The sequence below is a fragment of the Pseudorca crassidens genome, chromosome X (genome assembly GCF_039906515.1).
Source record: "Pseudorca crassidens isolate mPseCra1 chromosome X, mPseCra1.hap1, whole genome shotgun sequence".
Taxonomy (NCBI): Eukaryota; Metazoa; Chordata; class Mammalia; order Artiodactyla; family Delphinidae; genus Pseudorca; species Pseudorca crassidens.
In genome coordinates, this window is record NC_090317.1 from 102,985,402 (window position 1) to 103,003,019 (window position 17,618).

The window sequence follows — 17,618 nt, forward strand, 5'->3', positions numbered from 1 at the left end:
ACCATGAATCTTTGGTTCAGAGTACACATAAAATATTGTCTTGTAATCCTTAAATTTGTAATCAAATATTTTTTAACAGTAAACATCATGAAATTGAGGAGAAGCTAAACTAATTTCCTAAGACAAACTAGCTATGAAATCTAAACAAAATATTCCTTAGTTTCTCATTTTTTAGTAACAGCTTCACAAATGACTTGGAAAATCAGTCTAGAGATAAGTTTAATAAACTGCCTTTTCCCATATTCTTGAAGCTAATCATTCTTGAGAAATAATCTAGCATCACCTGTCTTTGAGTATCACAATAAAGGCAGAATTTGATATTAAAGTCTTCATTCTGGATTCTGGATTAGTCCTGGACTGATCAAGAGTCATTTCCCTTTCAGAATCCTTATTAGTGAGTTTAAGCAAGTATGAGTGAGCCCTATCTTCTATTTTAGGCCTGCAATCTTTTCTGGTAGAGAGGTCCATTGTGCTTCTCCATCTCAGCTATACTTACTATGGCTTTTGTTTTTAAGAACTGGTATACCAGAAGTAATGCAGACGTAACCTCTCAGAGCAGCCAAGGAAGCATCAGTGGAATAAAAAATGGAAATCAATGGGAACCCCTCAGGAATTACAGAATAAAAGATTATAGCTGCTGCCTCTGAGTCAACCTTCAATGCCCAATGTAAGGGTGTTTCTCAAAGATGTTCTCTGATACTTCTTGAGCTGCAGCCAGCATCTTGGCTCTTCAGCCCTAGTCCTGCAGGATCTAGGAATGGGGACCTCTTCACCACCTCCTTGTCCTACTCCAAGAAATTTATAAAAGAAGGGTCAAGAATTGCTTTCTTAGCCCTGCTATCACAAAAGTCACCCTGTAGCAACTTAGCATAGCACCGAAAAGTCTTTTGATATCTGAAGAGGTAATTTTTTATGTTTCTATGTTTATTTTTGACTTATAGTTGAGGTAAAGAAATGAAGCTGTAAGCTCTCTCAGTACTGGAGTGTATAATTGAGAAAAGCTTTTTGTGATTTGAAATATTTTCCTACCTCTGGCAGGTGAATGAATTAGATTATACAGTCTTCAAAATTAATGGAGCTTTATGTTAATGGATTTATAGAGATTTATAAATGCTTCTCTATATCTAGCAGTTCCAAAGATTTACAGAAAAAAAGAAACTGAAACTTTAGATGTGCTAGCCTTTGAAGAGAAAAAAAACTTTTCTTACAGAAATTTTGAGCATCTTTATATAGAAACCCAAGTTCATATATTCAAAGTGAATCTTTTTACAAATTAGACTGGTTTCAGAACAGCTATATGCCTTTTCTCTAATTTTTATAAGTGTTTAACATAATCAATGAATTTTATTTTTTATTATATTTAGGTTTGTTTTTTCAGGAAGAGACTAGTAATTCTGAGCTTCATAAACTTTTTATATTGGCCTATTGATCAGATAAGCAAATTTAGTTCTATATACTGATTAGGATTGTGAAAAATTTAAAACTATGTGTTCATAATTCTGACAAAGCTTTTATGTGAACTGTAATTATGTACAAAGTGGTATAGAGGTCTGAACGTGATTTCAAAGATTCTTATGTAGACGCATGAGCTTTGCTCATCTGCTACTTGTTTTGCATGACAGATGTTTTCTTTGTGAAAAAGAAGTTAGTTCAGTTGGTTAAAGGATACAGTTTCTGTGGGTAACTTAGACTCTACTAAATTAACAATAGCAGAAAAGCACAACTGTGTATACAAGGTAATGAGATGTGTTTTATTAAAAAAATGAGAGTAGTTTGTAAAATAAGGTATTTGCTTCAAAATGTGAAAGAGGTTAATAAAAGACATAACCTGAATAGACATAGAAAGTTGCAGAATTTTTGCAGGAAAAAAATTTAGTCTTGGCTTATAATAACTGCAAATAATGGAGCTGAAAAGAAACACTGAAATGTATTAACATTTTGACAAATTTTGCTCAATGTTGATGGGCTTACTCGCAAGATGATTTATAAAGAAAGGAGCTCATGAATCTTATTTGGTTTTCTCTTTGTTAAGATGAAAATTGATCTTGAAGTTTTTAGTCTTAACAAGGAGTATTAAAAAGGTTACTCTTTGTGTAATCTGCTCAGAAAGCAGAGATTCAGTATTTCAACCAGAAAAATTTCACTGATCTGTGTTGAATTTATTGAGCTTTATAACAGGAGTAAGCAATTTTTTTTCTGTAAAGGGCCAGATGATAAAGATTTTAATCTTCTCAGATTATAAGGACTGTAAGATCTGTCACAACTACTTTGTCACTGTAGTGGGAAAGTAGCCATAAATATATTTATAAATTATTAAGTATGGACATGTTCAATAAAGCTTTATTTATGAGCATTGAAATTTCATATAACTTTCACATGTCACAAAATGTTATTACTATTTTAATTTTTTTCAACATTAAAAAATGTAAAAACTATTCTTAGCTTATAAACTCTACCCATGAACTCACGACTAGATCTATGGATCATGGTTTGCTAACTTCTGTGATAGATTTAAAAAAAAATAACAGAACATTTTTGAAAGAGCTAAAATTTCTTAGAACCATGTAACCTTTTTCTATATTTATTTAAAAATATTGTCACTTTGATTAAATAGATAAGCAAATATTGTTTCTCAGGTGCCTGTCATTTCATCTTAATCAAGTACTTAAATCTCCTTTGATAACTATTTTGATTTTGTCTTCTCAAGATCAGACACTTAATTCAAAAAAATTAAGATATCTTTATACCTGAAAATATCTTTGAGATTTCCCAGTGTGCCCTAGAAAATCACAAAGATTTTTTCTTTCTCCTTATTAAGAAAAAAAGATACTATAAATACTTAGGTAGGTTCATTTGGTCTGCTCCATATTTATTAATTAGCTCCATACTATTATAAGAGATGAATGAGAATAATAATTAAAAAGATTAGAGGAGCTCATCCTTACCTAGGTTAATTTTATACATGTAAAATGCTTTTAATATTAAAATTTAAGGGTATTTGTCAATGTGCTCATTATTCATAATATCTGGTTCGTACCCTCAAGGGAAAAGGGATGAAAATCTTATGAAATAGTTCTGTGTTGTACACTCCAATGGCTCTTTTCCATTTTGATATTATTGATTACTGTAATAAATTAACAACAGCCATTTACTCTCATATACAGGTGAACTTTGCTTTTCTCTGATTCTTACTTAAAACATGAGTTAGAACTCATGTTTTCAACAAAGAAGGTCAGTCTCTGTGTCTCAAGAAAAGGACTCTACCAGATATCTTAACTAGTACATCAAAGAAGACATCAAAGAATAGACTTTTGGCTGAAGATTGTTAATCTGGTATCACTTAGAAACCTTTCCAACTATACCAGAGGACTGAGTCAAGCTTTCCAGGGCTATTTTATTTCATAACAAGATGACTTCAGGAAAGCAGACTGCTGATTTGAGATCCAGGGGAACAAGAATTAATTACATTGGACTAAATAAACTGATGGGAAAATTTTAATAGCAGTTATTTGTTTGGAATATTTTTTATGTCGTTTTAATGCTCTATTGACTGATGAATATATAATAACTCACTTTTTCTTCCTTCCAGATCTCTTACCCTCAATTTAGATTATGCTTTTATAAATGGAAATGAAGCATTTAAAAATGGAATCTAATTTCCAATGAAGTCTTATAGTTCGCAAACAAATATTCTTAATGAGTTTTCTTATTTTTTTTTCTGGTAATAGTTATACAAAAAAAATTAATAAAGAGAAATCTTAGTTAAATAGAACTGGGAGACCAGAACGGGGAGCTCTCATGCCCAGCAAGGATAGCCCAGCCCAACAGGAAGAAGAGAGTCCTCTTCTTTCCTGGCAAGGACTCAGCCAATGAAAAGCCCTGAACTCTTTGTTTACTATAGCCCTCCCAACTTCCTTTTCGTCTCTGTAAAAGTGTTTTTATTCCTTCACCCTGCAGGGGAACTTGTCTGGGGCTCACCATGGTTGTAGACTCTGAATTGCAATTCTCTGCTGATCCTGAATAGTTCTATATTTGCTGGAGAAATATGTGGCAATCTATTGATTTCAGGTCAACGTTTTGGTGGCCCATGTGGGGACCATTGAAGACTCCCAGTGGTTCCAGGCCTGGTGAGCACAAGGTGCAGTACCCACAGCTGAACCCATTGTCACTCATTGCTTTTCTCGCTGACCCTGGAGTTTGAAGGTATGTCTTTCTCCTGGATCAGAGCTCATGTTCTCTTTGCGTTTGATGCTCTCCAGGCTTTATTTGGGATCTATTTAAAGGTTTCTGGTTAAGGCCTTGTTCTGTATGCGAGTACTTAAGTTTGATACTTCGCTCTTATCTTGAGATCAGACTGTTTCAATCAAAGCTGGCTGAAAATGCCTTTGGCCTAGTTCCTTTGGGAAGGGGCTGCTTTGAATAAAACTATGCCAGTTTTTCAGACTTTGGCCTATTCCTTTGGAAGGGCTGTCCTCTGGGGACTGGCTAAAAAAGGCCAGGTCCTCCAGGACAGGGCTGTCTCCTTAAAACTGGCTGGGATTGGCTTGAAAGTTGTGTGAATTGAGCCGTTTGAGCTGTTTGAAGATTGATCTTTACTCTAGAGGAAAAACCTCTGAGAAGGCACTCCTAATTATCTAAATATCTTGAAACCCTCCCCCCAACTCTAGCTGATTTCATGTTTAAAAACCATGGCCCTTCCTCATGTGCATTTCTAACTAAATGAACTCGCCTGACCAAAGGCAATTTAGAGTATCAATGTCCATAATTGGGTGTGGTTTGTCCTGGAACCCCAAGCAATAAACACTGTTATCACTCCACATTTTGTTTCTAACCCTGTTGTTACTAACTCTGTTGTTACTATCATCCATTCCCACCAGAAGTAAATTCTTTACTGTAATGGACTTAAGCAATGCATTCTTTAGTATCCCAGTAGATGAAGCTAGCCAATACCCTTTTGCCTTCAAAAGAAGAAAAACAATTCACCTGGAGAGTAATGCCTCAGGGTTTTACTGAGAGTCCTTATTTCCATCAAATCCTGAAGGCTGATCTGGATGACATAAACTTCCCTAGAGGCTCTACTTTGTTGCAATATATGGATGATTTGCTTCCTTGCTCTCCTTCTTAAGCCTCTTCACAGGAAGACAGCATCCACTTGCTAAGGCTTTTAGCCTTAAAGGGACATAAGGTCATCAAAGAAAAAATGCAGTTTGCCCAAACTCTGCTTTGATATTTAGGGCATCTAATATCAAAACAAGGGCTACACCAAGATCCAAATAGACTTCATGATGTCCTAAGTTTCCCAAAACCTGAAACTAAGTGCCAACTGCAAGGTTTATTCAGACTAGTTGGTTATTGCCAAAACTGGATTCCAAATTTCTCTCTTATGGCCAAACGCCTATATGCTTTACTCAACAGTAACAACTCAAACCCAATTTTATGGGACAAACCAGATGACATAGTCTTTAAGGCATTAAAGGAGAGTTTGATGAACCTGCCCTTGGGCATCTCAATTATCAGAGTCCCTTTTCCTTGGGGTTCTCACCAAAAAGCACAGGGACCCATAGGGTATTATAGCCAGCCACTGGACCCTGTGGATATGCCTCTTGCCTTAGAGACATTACTGCCACTTTCCTTTTTATTAAGGCAACTGAGAAAATTGTTCTGGGATCTCCTTTAACCATTTTTGTATCTCATGCTGTAGAAATTCTCCTGAATTCTCATCACATTCAACATTTCTCGGGCAGCCACTTCACCTCCTATGAAGTCCTTTTGTTAACTGCCCCTCCGTAACTCTTGTACATTGCAATAACCTTACAACACCAATGAAATCCCTCACGACTGCTTAATGCTGACAGACCACCTCCTGATTCCTTGTAATGACCTACAGAAAATTCCACTGGGTAACATTTACTTCTCATGGTTCACTGATGGTCTTATTTAAAAGGTAACAATGGCAAATATTGTGCTGTGTAGGCTACTGCAACTCCTTTTGAGGTTGTTGAGGCAGCATCTTTACCTATGGCCACTTTGGCCCAACAGGCTGAATTATATGCTCTTACAGGGTCTTGTACTTTAGCTAAGGACGAAACTGACAATAGTTATACTCATAGTAGATATGCTTTCAGAGTAGTTCATGATTTTGGAATATTGTGGAAATAACATGGCTTCCATACTTCCAGTGGAAATAAAATTAAAAATGACCCCTATGTTCAGGACTGGACCGAAGCCTTCCCTTGCAGATAGGCTACTGCCTTTTCTATGGCTAAAGTCCTTTTGGGAAGGATTAACCCTACCTGGAAGAATTCTTCTTGAAATTCAAAGTAATCAGGGAACCCATTTTACTGGCCAGATGCTTCAACAAGTCTGTGCTGTTTGGCCAGTTTTACAAAACTTTCACTGTGCTTACCACCCGCAATCCTCTGGTGTAATAGAATACACTAATAGCATTATTAAGACTCACTTGGCAAAATTTGTAGAGGCCCTCCAAATACCTTGGCCAAAAGCATTGCCATTAGTCTTTCTAAATCTCAGATTCACCCCTTTTGGAACTCATAAACTCTTTGAGAGAGTCACAGGATACCCAATGCACTTGGCTCCTGCTTTTTTTTTTTTTTTTTTTTTTTTTGCTGCACTGGGCAGGCATGCGGGATCTTAGTTCCCCAACCAGGGATCAAACCCATGCCCCCTGCATGGAAGCACAGATTCTTAACCACTGGACTGCCAGGGAAGTCCCACTTGGCTCCTGCTTTTGACCCACAGCTGATAAGAGGAGAGATACTACAATATTTCAATGATTTAATTGCTTCTACTAAAAATAACCATGTTTTGGTAGAGTAATCTTTTCACAGTGCACCCTCAGGAGATGAACACCTTAAGCACCATACTGTGAAACCTGGAGGTTTTGTCTATCGGAAAAGATACTTCCAAAAGAACTCCCTTTAACCTCAATGGATAGGCCCCTATCAGGTACTGCTGACCAACCCTTGTGCTGCAAAACTCCAAGGAACAGACTCTTGGATTCGTGTGACACACTTAAAAAAAGTTCCGGACCCTGACTGGACCTGCATATCATCTGGTGACCTGAAAGTAAAGATTTCCCAGAATTGGAGCAGATGACATCTGATGAAACAGCTTTCTCAAGATATCCAGGCCAGGCCTGTCAGAAGTTTGTTACCAAACCTTTGATGATGACATAACACTCAGATGATCTCCAGTGTTTATGATCTTGGTAACATATGGACTTTACATAAAAAGTGCCTGAGAGTTCTCCCTCCCACTCCTCATTACTCAAACGTGACCTTAATAGGTTTCCAATCTGTACACTTTCCCTCCAGTGTAAGACACTACAGCCAGGAAAGATTTTTCCTGGAATTACGGGGCAAAAAGCCACTGAAACTAGAAAACCTGACTCTTGATCAGGAATGCTTTCAGAGAAAGATCTTGATCAAAATGGGGAAATGTAAAAAATTTAAAAACAGAAACCTCAATTAATAGAGTTGGGAGACCAGAAGGAGGAATTCTCACACCCTGCAAGGATAGCAGAGCCCAACAGGAGGAAGAAAGTCCTGTTCTTCCCTGGCAAGTACTCAGCCACTGAAAAGCCTTGGACTCTTTGTTTATTATAGTCCTCCCAACTTCCTTTTCCACTCCATAAAAGCATTCTCCTCCCCTTGCCATGCAGGGGGACTTGGTTGTAGATCCCAAAATGCAATTCCCTGCTGGTCTTGAATAAACCCATCTTTACTGGAGAAGTATTTGGCTATCTATTGATTTCAGGCCAATAGTTATTTTCATTATTTCAATAAGAATCAGCCTCCATTTTAACTCAAGTTAGAAAAAAGTTGATTGTTCAACCAAAAACATACTACAGTGTTATATTTGAGAATGAATCACTTTTAGTTGGATACAGCAAGCCCACTGTTAAAGAACAAAGATACCAGTGCCTACAAAACCATCACAGGAAACTGGTCTGGTACTTGGCTTATAGGGCTCCAGCCTCACAAGTGACAAAGTCACTTTCTGGCAGGCTAGGAACCTTAGCATATTTGGGGGACCTTGAAAAGAGAAGAATTTACTAATTCTATGGGTACTACAGTAAAATCTAGGGGAGAGATTTTCTTAGCCTTAACTTCCTAGCCTAGACTTTATAGATTCTTTTAAATGGTCCAATCTTGGATTCTTTAATAAAATTTACAAACAAAAGCTAATAGTTTTAAGCAGACTCACAGATATAGAGAATAAACTAGTGGTTACCAGTGGGGAGGGGGTGGGGGAGGGGCAATATAGAGGTAGGGAATTAAGAGGTACAAACTACAAGGTATAAAATAAGCTATAAGGATATATTGTATTGTATATCATGGAGAATATAGCCAACATCTTATAGTAACTATAAATGGAGTATAACCTTTAAAAACTGAATCACTCTATTGTACACCTGTAACTTACATAATATTGTACAGCAAATATACTTCAATTTTAAAAAAAGCTAATAGTTTTGCCTCAGTATCTGTTAAATACTATATGATCTAAGAAGCTTATATAGTTATTTAACACCACTTATTGGATCTGTGAAAATAATCAGTCTAAACTATAATGAGGCCAACATTTTTTTCTGATCAGTATTTGGAAATTATTTATGACCAAAACAGGGAATGCTATGGACTAAAAGTTTGTGTCCCTCCAAAATTCAAAAGTTGAAATCCCCATCACCAATGTGATGGTATTTGGTGACGGGGCCTTTGGGATGTAATTAGGTCATGAAGGTAGAACCCTTATGAATGGGATTAGTGCCCACTCCCCACTCAGTCCCCCTACATCCTACTGGTTCACTCTGGGGTTCCTCCCGTCTCCTTGGGCATCAGAGTTCCCCACCAGAGGCCAGCAGGCACCCTAGTTGTGGGGAGATGCTAACTCTGCATCTTCCCACACCACCATCTTGACTCTGCCTCTATTGATTGATTTAAGGTGAGAGAGACAGAGAGAGAGAGAGAGAGAGAAAGAGAGAGAGAGAGAGAGAGAGAGAGAGAGAGTGTTTTGTGTGTATAGGAGGGATATTTTCAGACACATTTTTGGAAGTTCATACTAGTCAAAGGATTGAATAGATTAAAAGGGGATGATTTGGACAATTTGGTTAGAGGGAAACTATCTATAGCACTATTTTATTTGTGGACCTCCAGAGATAGTGAATAAGAATGGTGGTAATGGAGATGGGAAAAGTGGACATCTTGAATATGTAACAGCCTGAAAACTAGGTCTTTTATGTGTGCAATTTAGTGGACATTAATGCTTTTCATTAAGATAAAATATGTTAAAAGAGGTGGGTCAGCGTTGGGGAGGTTATATGTACAGTACGGGGAATTTTTAAATGTGAGTATCCTTTGAAATATAAATAAAATCTGAAATTTCAAGAAAGCAGTTAGGTCTGGATCTCTGAGGAGAGTTCTCAGAGATACAAGTCTGTGAGTCATTACATGTGTGATTTATTAAAAACTTTTGAACCAGTTAAGACAGAGAAAAGAGCTCACAAATATATAAGCCTGGTAAAGAGGAACTGGTACTAAGCCCCCAAAGAAGTTAAAATTAAATTAAGAATAAATATTTTTGTAAACATATTTTTAAAACAGGATTCCTTATGAGAATACAAATAATAAATGGCTTTAATACGATAAAGGTTTCTTTCTTTCTCACCTAAAATAAGTTACATGTATATGCAATACAGGGCTAGTTTGGTAGTTCCTTAGCAAGTGATTTTGATGATCAGGTTCTCTGGTTTCAAGATTCCTGCTGTAGCCCTAACCTCATGTCTTTATTCCAGGAAGGATGGAGAATATCCAGAAGACTTACCTAATTTATGTTTCATCTTGTTGTTCACTCTTGGGCACAAGGGCACTGGGAAATTTAGTTTTGGGATGGGCACATTGCAATCTAGAATGAAATGTGCTTTCTGTTAGTAAAGAAGGAGGGAATAGAAATTGGGGAGACAAGCAGTTGTCTTGGCTATAAATATACATGGGAAAATCATTCTCATACACTACTTTTTATGGTGTATATTAGTACAGACTTTCTGAGTGAAATTTTGGCAAATTATATTCAAATATTTAAAATTTTTATACACTTTTGATGGAGATTTTTAATTTTAGGAAGTTGTTCTAACAAAACAGAGTAATTCTGTGTCACCAACTAGACTTGGGAAGTTCACAGCTATGGTCATCTTGGTATTTAGGTTGGAAACAATCCAAATGTCAAGAAGACCAGTCAAAGTTGTAGGTTCTGGATATCAACTAATTATTTCTTGAATGGGGTGTGGGATATAGATGTGTCCCTTAATGTAATTCAAATTGTAGGTCTTGATCCCTTTATTTTAATAATAAGGCTTAAGTAATACTAAACTTAAGACTTTGCTGTTAAGTTTTGGTATCCTGTATGGGGTCAGCTTTCCCAGAATAATCTGCTTTCACTCTCACTTTTCCAATGCTCTATACCTTGCTATCTATTAAATATTGTATATTGATCTGGTCTGTTATCATTACTGGAGGTAAGTAAGCCTTATCATCATCTAGTTATATTTAGTGTCCTCATTCAGAGATTTCATGTCTTGGTCAATGAAGAATATGGTATTTGGTTCATTCTTCATCTTGCAAAAACCAGCTGAAATTTCTTTCTTCCTGTATATGGTGGGAGACTACCAATTATAATCAACTTGTTTCTGTAGGGTCTTAATTTTCCTAAACATAACAAATATTGAGAAAGGTACAACTTTACTCTTCCTAAAAAGATAATTAGTTAACAGAAAAAAGAATGTTATATACATTACTCTCCCTTATCATTAAAATTAACCAATAAATTAAATAAAAATTACAATATCACCTTTCACTTATATTATAACTTTCTTGTTTTTAAACTTCATACTAAACTTTCCTTTTATGATTATAACTAAAGACTTATGCTTTCATTCACTTACTCAACTTGTTCCAAATAATTACAGTAGTATTTTCTCTGTTACACATACATTGTCAAAATTTAGACAATGAGAATCCTTTTTTAACTGAGCTAATTTGTCCTTGTACTATCCAAGCCATCTTTGAAATCCTCCTCACTTTTGGGCAGCCATATGTTCCAGGTCACAGGATCAGCTATTACCCAGGAAGTGCTAGTTCATTTTACGAAGGCAGAAGAAAAGGCACTAAAAAAATAAATTCTGGGCGTTGGGGGCTGCACGTCAGATTTTTCCACATGAGTAAGTCTGGTAGATAGGATGAGATTAATGCTGGGTCAAATTCTAGCTAAAACTAGAAAAGAAATTACTTTTAAAAGGGCCATGAGTTCACATTTCCAGTTTGTTATTAATTCTTTATTTTGTGGTGTGAAGTTTATTTTACCAAGGACATACACACTTAGACTATCAATCCTTCCCCAAAGTTTTAAATATGTTTCCCCCTTTAAAAAATAATTCTTGTGTCTCACTGACTTCCAGTTTAGTATCACTTCCTTATCTTTCACTATTGGTTATAGTAAGAGAAAGAAATGTTCTCTAATGTGTCTATGGTTTTCAGTCATCTTATTGATACGTAGTGAAATAAAATATGTAGAAAGAAAAGTTCACTTAACTTTCACGTTCTACAAACGAAGTTCTAGTTAATCCAAGATTGAAGTAATTATTTTAAAAGTAAAATGTCAAAATATGCACTGTCATAATTATGTTTATGACATAAATTTATGCTTTAAGTTAAAAACTCATTCTATGGAGTTATTTTTAGCAAATATAATAATGAACACCACTTAGTGTGCTGTTATGAAGCACACCATTTGTTATTTTGGAGGTCTTACTAATCCTTGTGCAAATATGAAATGCAAATTCATAATTAGCTAATTTATTAATCATTCATTTGAAATATTTATTGATTATGTACTCTGTGTCAAACATTCTTCAAGGTCTAGGGATACGATAATAAATAAAATACTTAAAATTCTCTCCTCCTCAAAGTTACAAAACAGTTGAGAAAACATCCAGTTAAATAAATGGTTATAATGTAGCTTGATGAATGATAACATTCATCCATAGGGTAGGAGAAACTAGAATTTTATGGGAACCTATGGCAATGGAACAAAACCTGTCTTAGTGATGGTCTTCCTGAGAATGCCACATTTAGGTTAAGAACTAGAGAATGGATAGGACTTAGCCAGACAGAAGGTGGAGGTTGCATAGTGGAAGTCACAGCCTTGTGGAGTGAACGTCACGGATTTCTAGGAGTCAGACATTATCCAAAAGGAAAAGTAAGTCATTGAAGGGACTTAGGTAGTTAATAATCAGATTTGCATATTTCGAAATATTACTTAGACTGGAAATTGGAACTGTAGAAGGACAGGCCTTGAGGCAACAGAGCAATTAGGAGGCTGTTTCAGAACTGCAGTAAGGGAGGATAACGGCCTAGAACAGTGTGGGGCAAGTGATGATAGAAAGATGGAAAATAAGCCATATCCAAACCATCAAAAAAGTCTATTGAATTTAACATTAACATGTTTCCAGAATCTGATCACTGCTCACCATCTGCCTTGCCACCATCCTGGTACAAGCCAACAACACATCTGATTTCAATTATTGCAATAAACTCTTAGCTAGAGTTGCCAGATTTAGCTGATAAAAATTTCATCTGGCAACACTGCTCCTAACTGTTCTCCCACCTTCTGCCTCTTCTCCATGTCAGTCTTTTCTCAATATGGCAGGTAAGAGTACCATTAGGAAAACACAACTCAATCTTGGAAAGTTCTAAATAGCCCAACTGGTCATGATGTAGTACGTTTTTTATACACTGCTGGGTTAAATTTGCTAATATTTTGTCTAGGATCTTTGCATTTATGTTAATAAGTGCTTTTGTCTCCAATTTCTTTTTCTGTCTGCCATGGTCAGGTTTTGCTATTGAGGTTATATTTTCATCATTAAACGAATTGTGGAGTAATCTATTTCTTTTTTTCCCCCCTCTCTTCTTTGGAAATGTGTTTTTAAGATTATATTTATCTTCTCTTTGCAATTGGTAGAATTTTCCTGAAAACCTTAGGCCTGGTGTTTGTTATTGTTTTACATTTTAAAATACTGATTCAATTTATTTGTTATAAGACAATGTTTTTGAGCCAATTTTTATAACTTAGTTTCTAGGAAACTATTTTGTCTAAATATTCAATCTTATTGTCATAAAATTTTTCATTGTTCTCTCTTTGTAATCTGAGTTTTACCTCTGCTTATGTCCTTTTCCCCTTATATTGTTTATATGTACTGCTGTTCTTCCTGATTAATTTTGCCAGTATCTGTGCGTTACCTTTTTAAAATAATCAATTTCTGTCTTGTTGATTCTCTTTATTTTGTATTTGTTTTGAATCTCATAAATTTCCAATCTTATGTTTATTAACTCCTTACTTCTATATTTGGTTTATTCTATTGTTCATATACTATTCTGTCTATATTGTGTTTTTGAAATTCTCATGTTTTTTTTTTCCTATTTGTCAAAATTTCATGTAACTGTTAGTTAGATCTAGATGTGCAATTGATTTAGTTTATTTTATCTTATATTATTGTGGCAAGAATATTTTATAAGTAGGGCTGTGCAATTCCTATTGATTATTTTGTATGAATTTCCTGAATAATGAGCTGGTTGCCTAAGTAAGATCTCAATGATGAAGAATAGGTGATTAAGTATAATTAGGATATTAAGTGTAATTATCAATTTTAATAGATTTGATACATTTCAGTATTCGTTCTTCTTGTTGAAGCTCAAATGGTCCCATCTTTGGCTAATGGGACTCCCTTCAAGTTGCCTCCTGTGTCCTTTTATAGTCTGTGATAGAGTCTAGGCACAGGATTTCAGAAATGACAAGATGATCAGGCTCACCTTGGATACTGCTGGTCACAGATATATTTTTAAGGAGCCCTGGTAATTCTTGTAAGTGGAAACTAATATTTGGAGATTATATCTGGGTGGTAGGTTTGCAATTTCTACTGGGTTATCACAGCTTCTTGGGCATTTCAGTAGAGAGCTAAAACACATTGTATTTTATTTATTTTACAAGGAGAAAAATAAATTTTACCTTTCCACACTACCTGGAGAGGAGTCCATACGGTATAGTCTTCAGTTCCTGTCAGAAAGGCAAACTTTCAGAATGTTCGAAGCCCTTGACATACTGCAAATGAAGGAGGAGGCTGTACTTAAATTCCTTGCTGCAGGAACCTACTTAGGTGGCACCAACCTTTACTTCCAAATGGAACAGTGTATCTACAAAAAGAAAAGTGGGGGCATCTACATCATAAGAGAACCTGGGAGAAGATTCTGCTGTCAGCTCCTGCCATTGTTGCCAGTGAAAATCCGGCTGATATTGGCGTCATATCCTTCAGGAGTATTGGCCAGCGGGCTACACTGAAAGTTGTAGCTGTCTGTCACTAGGGCCAGTTCTATCGATGGCCACTTCACTCCTGGAAGCTTCACCAATCAGATCCAGGCGGCGTTCCGGGAGCCTCGACTTTTGCTGGTTACTGATCCCAGGGCTGACTGCCAGCCTCTCACAGAGGCGTCTTAAGTTAACTTGTCTACTCTCGTTCTGCGTAACACAGATTCTCCTCTGTGCTATGTGGACATTGCCACCCCACGCAGCAACAAGTAAGCCCCCTCAGTGGGTCGGCTGTGGTGGCCCCCTCAGTGGGTCGGCTGTGGTGGCTGCTAGGCCCGGAGGTTCTGTGCATGCGTGCCACACCTCTCGCGAGAACTCACGGGAGGTCGTGCGTAATCTCTACTTCCACAGAGATCCTGAGGAGATTGAAAAGGAAGGGCAGGGTGCTGCTGGAAATGCTGTGACTGAGGAGGAATTTCAGGGTGAATGGACCTCTCCAGTTCCTGAGTTTACTGCTACTAAACCCAAGGTCGCAGCCTAGTCTGAGGGCACGCAGGTGCCCTCTGTGCCTATTCAGCATTTCCCTGGTGAGGATGATAACTGAGTGGTGTTAAGCTGTTCTTCCACAGGCTTTTGAACAGAAAACGGCAATACGGGGCTTCCCTGGTGGCGCAGTGGTTGAGAGTCCGCCTGCCGATGCAGGGGACACGGGTTTGTGCCCCGGTCCGGAAAGATCCCACATGCCGCGGAGCGGCTGGGCCCGTGAGCCGTGGCCGTGGAGCCTGCGCGTCCGGAGCCTGTGCTCCGCAACGGGAGACGCCACGACAGTGAGAGGCCCGCGTACCACAAAAAAACGGCAATACAAAGTTGACGGAAAAAGAAGTTTCTAAAAAAGTAAGTAAATCAGTAAATTCTAATTTCATAATACTGATTTCCCAAATTTAAATGGAGATTATAGGATTATGTTTCACATGTCTGATTTGTATGTTGATCTTGTCTTTTATACTGAAAATCTTGGTTCCTAGTAATATAATTACATATATGGTTTAATCTACTCTGTGTGGTGGAGTATGTGTGTATTTTTATAAGGGTTTTAGAATTATCCCCAAATCAAACTTAATAATAGGACCACTAGCTGCGACTTAAGATTTTGTGATTTTTATTTTTGGTCCCACTTAGGTATATAAAGTCAACGTTCTATTTTAAAATTCATTGAGATAAGTATCTTTGCCATTATGCCACAAATTTGATATAAAGTAGTATTAGTGAGTTTCAATTTGTTTTTATTTTAGGTTTTGCTTCACTTTTTTATTTCATTTAATGTTATTTTTCACATATATAAAAAAATGAAGAAGGTGCTAAGGTCAAAACTATAAAACAAGGCATATTAGAAAATATCTAGTTTTTATCTTTGTTCTTCCCACTACCTCTCTTTTGTCTTCTTCCCTAAGTTTACTATTTCTTTTAATTAATTTTTGGTTTATCCTTCCATTGTTTTTGGAAAATATTAGCAAATATGTATGTACATGTGTATGAGTGTATGAATTCCCACACCTTTGTTACCGAAAAGGTACCCCAAAAGGTGTAACGTATTTCTTTCATTCTTTTTCTTTTTTACAGCTGTTTTGCTTTTGCAATTAGTAGGAAAATAAGTAGCTTTTTGCATAAGTCATTGCATATTTCTGTGAGTGTATCTTAGGAATAGATTCCTAGAAGTGGGATTTCTGGTTCAGAGAGTAAATGCATGTGTAATTTTGCTAATTAATAATTTGCTAATATCAAATTCTTAGAGCTGGTATGGTTTTGTTCCATTAGTAATGTATGAAAGTGATTGTTTCTCATGACCTTAACAACAGAGTATGTTGTCAAAGTGTTCTGTTTTTGCCAAGGTTAGAAATGATACCTCAGTGTAGTTCCAATTTTGTATTTCTCTTATTATACGTGTATTGTATATCTGATCACTTCATATGATTAAGGGCCATTGCTGGTTCTTTTTCCGTGAACTGTTTTCCATATCATTTGCCTATTTTTTTCTTTAAAGTATTGGGACTTTTTCTTTTTTAGAAGTTCTTTATATAATAGCAATATTTGCCCTCTATATGTGATATAAGATGCGCAATTTTTTTTTTTTTTTTTTTCGGTACGCGGGCCTCTCACTGTCGTGGCCTCTCCCACTGTAGAGCACAGGCTCCGGACGCACAGGCTCAGTAGCCATGGCTCACGGGCCTAGCCGCTCTGCGGCATGTGGGATCTTCCCGGACCGGGGCACGAACCCCTGTCCCCTGCATCGGCAAGTGGACTCTCAACCACTGCGCCACCAGGGAAGCCTGCACATTTTTAATGTAATCAAATTTATCAAGAATTTCCCTTTTTACTTCTAGATTTTGGATCACAGTAAGACTTTTTTTTACCCTTTTCTAGATAATAAAGGAATTCACCCATATTTTGTTTTAATACAATTTTATTGTAGCCTTTAGATATCTGATTTTTAAAAAAATTTATTTGTTTTATTTATTTAGTTTTGGCTGCGTTGGGTCTTCGTTGCTACGCATGGGCCCTTTTTTTTCTCTAGTTGCAGAGAGCATGGGCTACTCTTCATTGCGGTGCATGGGCCTCTCATTGTGGTGGCTTCTCTTGTTGCAGAGCACGGGCTCTAGGTGCACGGGCTCAGTAGTTGTGGCTCGCGGGCGCTAGGGGCGCAGGCTCAGTAGTTGAGGCACATGGGCCTAGTTGCTCTGTGGCATGTGGGATCTTCCTGGACCAGGCTCGAACCCGTGTCCCCCGCATTGGCAGGCAGACTCCTAACCACTGCGCCACCAGGGAAGCCCTAGATATCGGATATTTTAAAAAATTCTCATGGTCTACGATGTATGTCATTTTTTTATATACAGCATTTTATTATTGGTTAGTTCTGAATATTTTAAAAAACAATCTCTATTATTCCTCTTTTGATCAATGAGTTATTCAAAAATAGTCTGTATGATACTGCTTCTTTGATATTTTCGAGCCTTGCTTTATGGATCAGGTGTCCATTTTTCTAAATGTATAGTATATACCTAAGTTACTCTCCATTTTTTGCTGCAGAGCTCTGCCTATGGCCACTAAGTAAAGTGTGTTCACATTTTGTGATTCAAATTTCTATATCTTACTATTTTCTCTGCTTGACTTGCCAGAAACTGAGATAGTTATGTTGAAATCTCATATGTTGTTGGGTTTGTCTATTTCAACTTGTAGTTCTGGCC

General features: G+C 36.8%; 2 pseudogenes; one reads left to right on the forward strand and one right to left on the reverse strand.

The window, feature by feature from the left end:
• Window positions 1-279: 279 nt before the first annotated feature.
• LOC137216703 (protein Mis18-beta pseudogene) lies at window positions 280-14,108 on the reverse strand (annotated as a pseudogene).
• LOC137216843 (small ribosomal subunit protein uS2-like) lies at window positions 14,040-15,044 on the forward strand (annotated as a pseudogene).
• The last annotated feature ends 2,574 nt before the right edge of the window (window positions 15,045-17,618 follow it).